We start from the raw sequence: 10,177 nt of genomic DNA on the forward strand, positions 1-10,177 counted from the left end.
ACTGACAGAGCAACACAAAGCTGAGCTGGCAAAGCTGTGCAGGAATGTGGCTGAAGGAGGGAATGTTGAAGAGAGAATGGCTCAGGTGGAGGCAGAAGGACGTTCAGAATGTTCCACATGAGGTTCTGCTGCTGGGGTTGTCCAGCTCAGCCAGTTTGTGTCCTTGCAGCTTGAAGGCAGAGTGGAAAGGACGTTGAGAAGGAGGAGGGCATCAGCTCTGAGGAATTGCTGCAGGTGCAGTGTCTTGCTTCAGCTTTTCTGCCTGCTGGTGCTGGGATTGTGTTCCCTGCACCCAGGGGTGGTGGGGGAAGTGGCCAATGTCACTGCAGGGTCCCTTTGCAAGGTCACAGCAATCAGGAGAGGATTCTGCTGACTGAGAAAGGACAAACATCATACAGTCAGTGAAGAATTGTTCCCTGGGAGGGTGGGCAGGCCCTGGCACAGGGTGCCCAGAGCAGCTGGGGCTGCCCCTGGATCCCTGGCAGTGCCCAAGGCCAGGCTGGACATTGGGGCTTGGAGCAGCCTGGGATGGTGGGAGGTGTCCCTGCCATGGCAGGGGTGGGACATTGGAGCTTTAAGGTTTTTTCCAACCCAAACCATTCTGGGATTTTATGAGAAGGGTAAGAAGAAGGATTGGACAATTCTAAAACATTCGATTTAACCTGACTCTCTGGAAGGTGTTGGGGAGCTTTCTCCTGGAAACTGTTCTACACAAGATGGTGATTGGGAGCAGCCAGCATGGATTTAAGGACAATTATGCCAAAGGAACCTGATTGCCTCTGTGATGAGACTGGCTCAGAGGGGAGAGCAATGGGTGGTGTTTACTGGACTCTAGCACAAAGGCACCCCTGGTGTCATTCTACGAGCCTGGTGGGTGAGGTGTGGAGTGGGTAAATGGGCCATAAGTTGGATGGAAATCAGCCTGGATTGCTGGGCTCAGATGCTGGTCAGCAGTGGGTTAGCAGCACACAGAGTGTACCAGAAGGGACTGAGAAAACTCTGCTTGTTATCATGATAATTTTAGAAAAATAAATACTTTGCTCCTGGGGGAAATAAATACTGTGCTCCTTAAGAAATATATTTATTTTGGTTGGAAGAGGGAACCAGGCTGGTTATGGAAAGCAAGCTAAAAATAGACACCGAAGTTCTAGAAGGTTATACACGTTCTGAGTTCTTTTAAAACCTGTGCAGTTGAAATCACTCTTTCAGTCACTGGTTTAAACACTCATTGATGCCCCTTCCCCCTCAAAGTGCAGACAAAATGAAGGTATTTCCAAGTTTTTGATTATTTTTTTGAGGCACATTTGGCACTGGAACTTTATTCTCTGGAGCTGGTTCCTCTGGTCTTGTGGTGGCCTCCTGCTAACTTGAGTTTTCATCTGCATTTTTATTTTTCTGCATCTTGAGCAAAGTAACTTAGTGGGCCATGTAAGCTTTGATAGATAATAGTTGTTTTTTTAATCTAAACCCAGAAATTTATGGCCAAAAATCTCACCATCCCCCTTTGACCAAACAGACTTCAAACAGTGTAATTACAGGGGATATCTCGTTTCACAGCTCACAGACAAAGCAAATGTGTTTGTTTTACTTTATTAGATTTCTTATAATACATTCATACAAACCCAAATGTGCATATACACACTCTGTCAATACTGCCAACTGCAATTTATTTAGTTTCATAAATTTTTTCCACTAGGTCACTATGTTGTTGAACAGAGAGTGAAGGCAGGATCAATGCAAAAGATGGGAAGGCTGAATTTCCAAGTAAACAATCTCAGCTTTCTCTTAATAAGTTTATAAGGGATATTTTTGAGGAAGGCTAATTAATCATATGCCTGAAACCTCTCTTAAAGCAGCTGTAGAATAAGAAAAGAGAAGAGTATAAGCAAACAAAGGTATTTGGGCATAGCTGTAGCTCGTGCTGCTGCTTCCCTCTTCCCTGAGTGCTGCAAAGCCCCTCAGTCAGTCACAGTAATCCAGAGCTGGAAGTGGGAGCAGGCTTTGGGGATAGATCTCGTTGCTTTGTGATGAACTCCGAGGCCCTGGGAGAATCTCTTGGTGTTGACAGCCCCTGACAGTAAATGTCACATGGATTCGGAGGGAGCTCAGAGCCTTCTGGTGACTGCTATGAGAAGAGACACGGTGACAGCAAACCTGATTGATGAGCCGTGCCACGAGGACAGGGAGCTCTGGGTGGTGATTGTCTGTAATTGAATGGTCCACGGAAGTTATTTCTGGGTTTCCACAAACACTCCAGGAGAGTTTTCACAGGGGAGGGGTGTGAATTCAGAATGAGGTGCTCAGCAAGTCCTTGTTAACTCAGCCCTAACAGACTTTAAAACTTAACGGGCTGCTTTAGCTCCGTGCCCAGAGCTGTAATGAAGCAAACAGCACGTGGAGATGGCCGGTCCTGCAATTACCTTGAGGAACGTTCCTTTGTAGCTTTTGCCTCCTCTTTTCAGTGCCCTCTCCTCGTGGCCGGGCCGTGTGATGTTGGCGATGGAGGCTGTCCCTGGCTGTGACACGGCTGTGCTCTGACACCGGCTCGTCCAGTGACGCTCCGGGCGTTCACCGGGAGTGTGAGACCTCGGAGCCCCTCACCCAACGGAGCATCTGCTGGCACTGACCAATTAAATTGGCCTCTCTCTCATTAAAACCCCTGTGCAGGCTCTGGTGTGTCACAGATCTTTAAAATCTCCATTATGACTTCCACTTTCTTGTGGGTATTTTTAGCTTCTACTTGAAGAAGTGATTATTGTCTCTTGCACTTAAACATATCAATTTCGGTTCCACAGACATCTCCTCTGGGCTATAGTCAAAGACCTGATCTGACTCGAACTGCTGAGTCCTTAGGGAGGATTTCAACACAGCTCCAAGCACTCGGACATTGGAACTGTGCAAGCAGGAAGAGGGAAAGAAATTCAAGCCCTCCCCCCTGCCCTTTGGATAGGCAGGAGCACATCCCTTACAGATTTACTTGGTTGTGCCAATTTAATGTGATTTCTTCTGAGGGCCTGGAACCACTCAAGGAAGGCTGACAGGTTTTATCAACAGAATGGAAACTGAAGTGATAAGGTGAGAGTTGTTGACCTGATAACTAACAAACAGAAAACTCCAGTGTCCCTCCAGCTAAATATTGCGCTCCTCAGGTAAGTAAATGATGGCAGCAGCTGTGGTCTTGTCACCGAGCGAGAGAGTGTTTGAGTGTGGAGGAGCAGGAGGTGAACTGTGAAAACAAACACATTCAGTTTGCCACAGACTATTTCCCTCTATTACTTTTAATGAGAGCTAAACTCCAAAATGCACAATGGGACAATAATATTGTGGGGAGAAGGAGCTCTGCGTGCAGCTCCAAAATTCCAGACACCCGGTTGCAATTAAAAGGATTGCTGGTGTATTATTAATGGCTCGCCAGGAGTTTGAGGCTGTTCCCAGGTTTGGGACCAGTTGGTACAAGTCAGTGCACAAGTGACTGAAAGGCAGTGCTGTCCCTGAAGGAGCTGAGTTAACAGCCTGAACCCACAGTGCTCAGAGGAGCTGGGAAATGAGAGAAGTGTGAAAAGGTGAGAGGAGCTGTGTCAAAACACATCCCTGAAGGGGCTGGCAAGAAACAGCTGGGTCACCGTAGGCAGATGTTAGTAAATACAGCCCAAGTGTGTGTGTGGGGTTATCACTTTTATTTATTTTAATTCTGAAATCGTGGTGGGGGGAGGACAGCTGGGAAAGGAAGTGGAGACCTCTAATGAGCGATAATTTTGAGGTAATGGGCACAAAAAGCACTGCAAGTCTTTCATTCCTCCTTCCCGCCTTGTATCTCCCTGAAAGCGCGCTGGGATTATGTAGCAAACGGAGCTGTCACAGTCCTCCCAGAGCCCTCGGAGCTGTTGCCTGACAGGATATGAAGGCTTCAGCAGCTGAACAAAGAGGCACACGACAGAGCTCGTGTTCGGTGTCCGTCTCCCCTTGCTGGCACCTGGCCTGCTCGGCACAATTGGCAACGACAAATGCCAAGCGGTCCCTTCCTATTCAACCTCTCATTCATGCTCACTCTGTTTCTCACATGAAAGCAGTTTTGTACTCACCGTGTTTGTCATCCTGCCATGTACCTTTTCTTTTTGCTGTTACAGTTTCTTTTTGTCTCAGGTGAGGGTACCAGAGATGCGCTGGGTGCTGGAGAAGCAGAGCCACTGTTAATGTGAGCAGGGGCTGGGCCGTACTTTTCTCTCCTAAGAATTCTAAACTTTGGGATGTTTTTGCCTGCTCTTGAGCAATGGGGTCATATATTCATAGAACAAGCTGTTATAATGTTGAGATGCATTTCCTAAATTGTGCAAACTAGCTCAGAGCCCATCACTCTGCGTGTAAAGTGTTGCTTTTTGTGGGTAACCAGATTATAGTTGTCAGGGCTGAAATTCGTCTTCCACTTCACCATGAGGCTTGCTCAGTGTTGTTGCATCTTGAACTTTCTGCAGTAACTAGTATCCTAATTAACTTCGTTTTTATCAGAAAACTTCTTCACTGTTCCCCCAACCTTTCAAATAATTTCTGAGCACACTGAACACCGTGGACCTTAATCCCCACGGGACTCCACTGCTGATCATCTTCCACTGTGAAAACTCATCCTTTAGGATAATCTTCTATTTCCAATGCTAAATTGTAACTCTGTGAGGTCCTTACCTGTAGTCCCTGGCTGTTTTAGTTTATTTAAAAGCCTTTGATGAGACCTTCTATGCATGAGGTTTCTGGAAGCTTGGGGTGAGTTGGAAATGCAGGGAAAAATTCTCAGCTGGAGCTCTGCTATTTACATGCTTTTGACTCCTTCAAAGAATTCCAGCAGATTTAGAAGGCTTGGATTCCTTTTACAAAAGTCATGTTTACTTTTCCTTAACATGTTACTTTTATTCATGTATTCACTAATTCTGTTCTTTACTGAAGCTTCAGCCAACATGACCCGTATGGACATTGAGCTTAGTGGTCTGAGGCCTCTCGAATCGCCACTGGATTTATTTTAAAAACCCCATTTCTTATTAGTTACCTGCCAGTCCTTTGATAATCACAGCAATTTTCAGCAAAAGGTTACGCACTGAGGGTATTAGCTCAGATGATTCATATTTAACATTCTAGAAAAAGCTCGTGTGAATTCCATCAGGCGCCCGCTGAAACGCCGTTATTCATTTTATCGGCTTTGTAATCGCCACTTAACACCCTTAAATTAAGACAAGCCTTCTGTGAAGGCCTTATAAACAAGATCCTGGTGCTAGAGTTTCCAAGATTCTCCAGGTGAACAGAGGTTTGGAAAAAACCCCCAAGAATTTGGGATTTTTTTGTGATTGCATCGTGTTTTCTGAGTGCTCCTTCCCCACCTGTGTGGCTCTTGCAAGCTCCTTGCTCTTGATGTGTTCAAGAAGGATTTATAACATTCTTTTCTATTTCTTTAGCAAACTGCTTCTAAACTCTTTCTTCCATCTATGTTATAGTGCTTTTACATTTAGTCTGCCAGAATTTATGTTCTTTTTAGATTTCCTTTTTCAGACACAACTTCAGCTTTTTGCAGGATACCTTTTAACTTCCAAGAGCCTCCCTGATCCTGCTGTTTTATGATGCAAGCTTTTTGTTTTCCTCTCAAGTCTTTTTTTTTGACAGGTTATATGCATTTGCTTTGAGCCTCCAATATAAAATCCTAAAATAGTCTACCTGCCATCTGAAAACATTTTACCTTTCTGGCTGCCACTCTGAGCGTTTTTTGTAACAAATTCCTTCATTTTCCAATTTTCCTTTCGCTGGAATCAGGCACAACCACTTCATTTGCCAGCATTGCTTCATTTCAGAGGATGCAGTCATGAGTCAGATAAAAGGATTAAGGGATTGGCCTAACCCAGTCTCTGGGAGGGCTGGAAATACCAGCCCATTAACATTTCACTAATGGTAATTTCCCTGATTTAGTTACCTGAGGAACAGGCAAGGAAGCAGCTTGCCAAAGCTGGTGATGGTGGGAATTCCTGTCCTGGAACATCCACTTCTGTCTGCAGCCTACGATGGGCCGAATGACAGATAAGTGGGGAAAAACAATCAATCTGAGCTGATTTACCACCACTTCACAGAAGTTTGGTACTAATTAGTGTGAGTGATTTGGGGCAGGGTGTTGGTGGGAACCAGAGTGAGGAGCAGGGTCACAGTGACAATGTCCAGCTGTCACATCAGCAGATCAGGAATGATCGGGGTGTGATGGACAAGGTGTGAGAGGAAGTGGAGAATCACAGAACCATGGAATCCCAAACTGGTTTGGGTTTAGGGTGCACCTTAAAGCCCATCCCATTCCACCCCTGCCATGGCAGGGACACCTCCCACTGTGCCAGGCTGCTCCAAGCCCCAGTGTCCAGCCTGGCTTTGGGCACTGCCAGGGATCCAGGGGCAGCCCCAGCTGCTCTGGGCACCCTGTGCCAGCGCCTGCCCACCCTCCCAGGGAACAATTCCTGCCCAAGATCCCATCCAGCCCTGCCCTCTGGCACTGGGAAGCCATTCCCTGTGTCCTGCCCCTCCATCCCCTGGAAATTGTCTCTCTCCATCTTTCCTGGGGGCTCCCTTCAGGCCCTGCAAGGCCACAATGAGGTCACCCCAAAGCTTCTCTTCTCCAGGCTTGGGAACAATCCCAATTCCCTCAGCCTTTCCTCATGGGAGAAGTGCTCTGTTCCTCTGACTGTGCCAAAAGCTTCGCAGAAGTCCAAATAATCAAGAGTTTAGACCTCATGGCTTCAGTTCCCATCTAACACAACCTTGTGGGTGTGCTCTGAGCCACAAGCCGGCACAGCCTCGTTTGGTATCCACTTCTTTCCAGGTCTCTTCAGCTGCTCCTTGCAGAAATCAGGAGCTGCTCTTGGACAGCTCTGGAGCTGTTTGGGATCAGCAGTGAGGCCAGGCAGGTGAGTAAAGCCTTCTCTCAGGTGAGAAACCCCTGTGGGGGTGAAAGGCAGCAGCACTCGGGCACTGCAGAGCACCTTGAGCCACCCCACACCGTGACAGTGCCACTGCTGAGTGGCACTGAGTGCTTAGCAACAGGGAGAGTGATGGGGATACAGATGAATTGACTGTTTTCTGAGCAAGCTGGGTAGGAACAGAAGTAATTAGCTGCTAGCTGATGAAAAGGCATGCTTAATTATTAGTATAATTATAGATATAATAGGCCAGGAATTATTCAGTAAAAGTAAGAAGGCCAATATGTTACGAAGAAGGTAATGGGAATGGAGGAGAGAATGACAGCGCTGTGAATTCTTGAGAGGAGATGTAAAGAATTAAGATGATAAATCAGGAATCTTTTGGGTTTCTAGTCTCTGACATACCAACTCAATTTAGCAGTGGTAGAAGGGTACACAGAGCTAACGAGGTCTGTGACTTGCATGATTTCTTTTATATAAGAACCCCTATATATAAGGGTTTATATAATGTTGATTTAACTGATGGAATGCCAATGAAATCGAGCTGTGCTTTCATAAATCTCAGAACCTGCACAATTTCACAGGGATCTTTGCTCTTCTTCCAGCACAGCCATTTAATTCAATGGGTCCTGCAGGAAGCTCGGCTGTAGCTGCTTCTGATCAATATTGGTAATTGATTATAATTGTTTGATAAAGCAGGACTGCTTTCCCTGACACCCTGAGGAATCATCTGGCTCAGAAGGTGCTGTGTTACTCAGCCTGGGCACTGCAGCTTAAATTGCTTTCCTTGGGAAAATGGCTGGAGAAAACAGGCTGAACTGCACTAACATCAGGAATACACGGCTGACGTAGGATGTAGAATCACTGAAATGGGCAATCTGGGGAGGATTAAAGCAATTTAAGATTCTTTTCCGATGTCAAAATGGATACAGGGAGAGCTGGTCCTGCCTTTGTGCCAGGGGTTGGGCTGGATGCTGGTGGCAGCAGCAGTGATCTGGTGTCCTGTGAGAAGCTGCAGGCCCAAGGTGTCTACAGTATTTTCTAAAATTGAAGTAGTTTCTAAAATTCTGTCAAGTGGGATGGGAGACTGGCACCAGCAGCTCTGATCCAGAGCCCGAGAGTCTGGGAGCAGCAGTGCCAAAGGATTCCGAGCCCTTCTGCCCGTTGTGCTGGCTGGGGAGGAAAATCAAGATAGGAAGATTTTATCGAATTAGTATTTGAGGGCTAATTATTAAAATGGCTTTTGATGAATGAGCTGTGAGTCAAGCTGGTCTGGCAGACAGCATTTTGATGAGGTGTTTGTGAGACAGATAGTCCTAAGATGGTAAGATGAACACAAACCACTAACCTTAATGAGGATGCTAATGCAGAAATGATACAAATGTCCAGGAGCAATTGCTGCGTGAAGCCACTGTGGTGCATCAGGGCAAACGGGGGACGGACAAACCGTAATCAGCCTCAGCTGGGCACAGAATCCTTGAAAAGTGAAGCTGCATGAACTCCCAGCTGAGCCCTTGGTCCATCTCCTCCTTCCACAGCAGAATCAGAGCTGCTGGTGACATTCCTGGCATGTGCAGAGCAGTTGTTTCATTCACAGGCATTTTGCAGCAGACTCTGATCTGGCACAGGGCTGCTCCTGCACCAACCCTGCACCATCAGGGCTTTTCCTGCTCCTCTCCATGCTTTGCTCTCTGTTGGCACCTCCTGTTCTCAGTCTCTTCATTCAGCTCGTGTTTTCCGTTGTCTTGCTGCTTTGCCTGTCAGCCTTTCCCGAGGAGCAGCACCCAAACCTGGACGTGCTTCTGCACTCAGGTGTTTCGGGGGACAGCAGAGGAGCTGCAAGACGTCTGGCAGGTATTTGTGCTGCTAATAGAGCCACTCAGATAATAAACTCTCTCTCTGCTCAGGATAACAACCCCTGTGCAGCCTGTGATCCAGCAGAACCTTCAGATTGTTCATTTTTCCAGACTGCTTTCTGCCAGCTGGTGTCTGTCCTGTATTTGTGCACTTTACTCCTGCCCAAGTGAAACCACTCTGCTTTTCTTACCAGTGAGATGGCTCCTGTATTTATAGACTTGTCCAAGTTGTCGAAAGTTTTTAACACTGCTCTCCCCCATGTATTCACAGCCACTCTTCACAGATTTAATCTTGGCAGATTTAATAAACACGCAGTCCGTTCCCTCATGCAGGCTATCAATAAAATATTGAATGGATCTCATGAGCAGCTGAGTAACCATTCAATTTGTCCTTTGCATTGCACAGTGAGCCATTGGAAACTGCAGATTCCAAGCAGATTTGTGTCAGGACTTCAGCCAAGGCACTCTTCACTTAGGGATGTCATGTGGGACGATGCCAGGAGCCTCAGGTGTGTGGGATCTGCTGCGTCTTCCTTATCCACAAAGTCTCATCCATTGGAGAGCAAAATTGGGTTGGGTCAGCTTGTTTTGTTCCTGAGGGATTCATGTAGACAAGGATTCGCCTCCCTGATAGTTTCTATACACTTAGAAAACATTCTGATTATTCTGCTGTTTTACTTTGCCTGGGTGTTAAATCTTCTGATATCTTACTTATTCTGTTCGATTTGTGGACAACTCCCAGTGCTGGAAAGTGTAAGAACTTTGTGGGCAGTTGGAAAGGCAACAGATCCAAACCTCTCACTGGGAGAAATACTGTGCCAAATGTGAAATTCCTGTGATAATTCACAGAGTCACAAGTGGTTTTCAAGAGAGTGGTGGAAGGAATGTTTTGACAAAATGAAATTATTTCATTTCAGTCTGAGAAATGATGATGCAAATCAGCATGACTCAAAAAAGAGATTTCAGGGAGTCTTGAGAGAATTCTGAACAGTTTGAACTGCAAGTCTGAGCAGCCTTGTAGAAATTGTCTGGTAGATTAGAAATTGAGAAGAAATTGTTCCCTGACAGGGTGGGGAGGCCCTGGCACAGGGTGCCCAGAGCAGCTGGGGCTGCCCCTGGATCCCTGGCAGTGCCCAAGGCCAGGCTGGACATTGGGGCTTGGAGCAGCCTGGGACAGTGGGAGGTGTCCCTGCCCGTGGCGGGGGGAGGAATGAGGTGATTTTTGAGGTCCCTTCAACTCAAACCAGTCTGTGATTCTACAATAAATATGGCCAGGGTCACGTAAAAGAAGAATTTGTGAAAGAAGAGGTTGGGAAACCTGGTTTTGGGGTGCACTGACTTCCTTGCCTATAATAGATTGGTAGTGAACTTCTAAGAAAATAGAACTAG

General features: G+C 46.5%; 1 long non-coding RNA gene across 1 annotated transcript; it reads right to left on the minus strand.

Moving 5' to 3' along the window:
* Positions 1–1,574: 1,574 nt before the first annotated feature.
* On the minus strand, positions 1,575–9,808 carry LOC121663117. Its single transcript, XR_006015533.1, has 3 exons — positions 8,281–9,808; positions 4,083–4,170; positions 1,575–3,226 (listed from the first exon to the last, which is right to left on the minus strand). It is a non-coding gene; the product is annotated as an uncharacterized LOC121663117 (long non-coding RNA).
* Positions 9,809–10,177: the final 369 nt, after the last annotated feature.

This window comes from Corvus kubaryi, unplaced genomic scaffold (assembly GCF_017639235.1).
Source record: "Corvus kubaryi isolate FWS band 111438036 unplaced genomic scaffold, C.kubaryi_AGA036_p1.0 128, whole genome shotgun sequence".
Classification (NCBI taxonomy): Eukaryota; Metazoa; Chordata; class Aves; order Passeriformes; family Corvidae; genus Corvus; species Corvus kubaryi.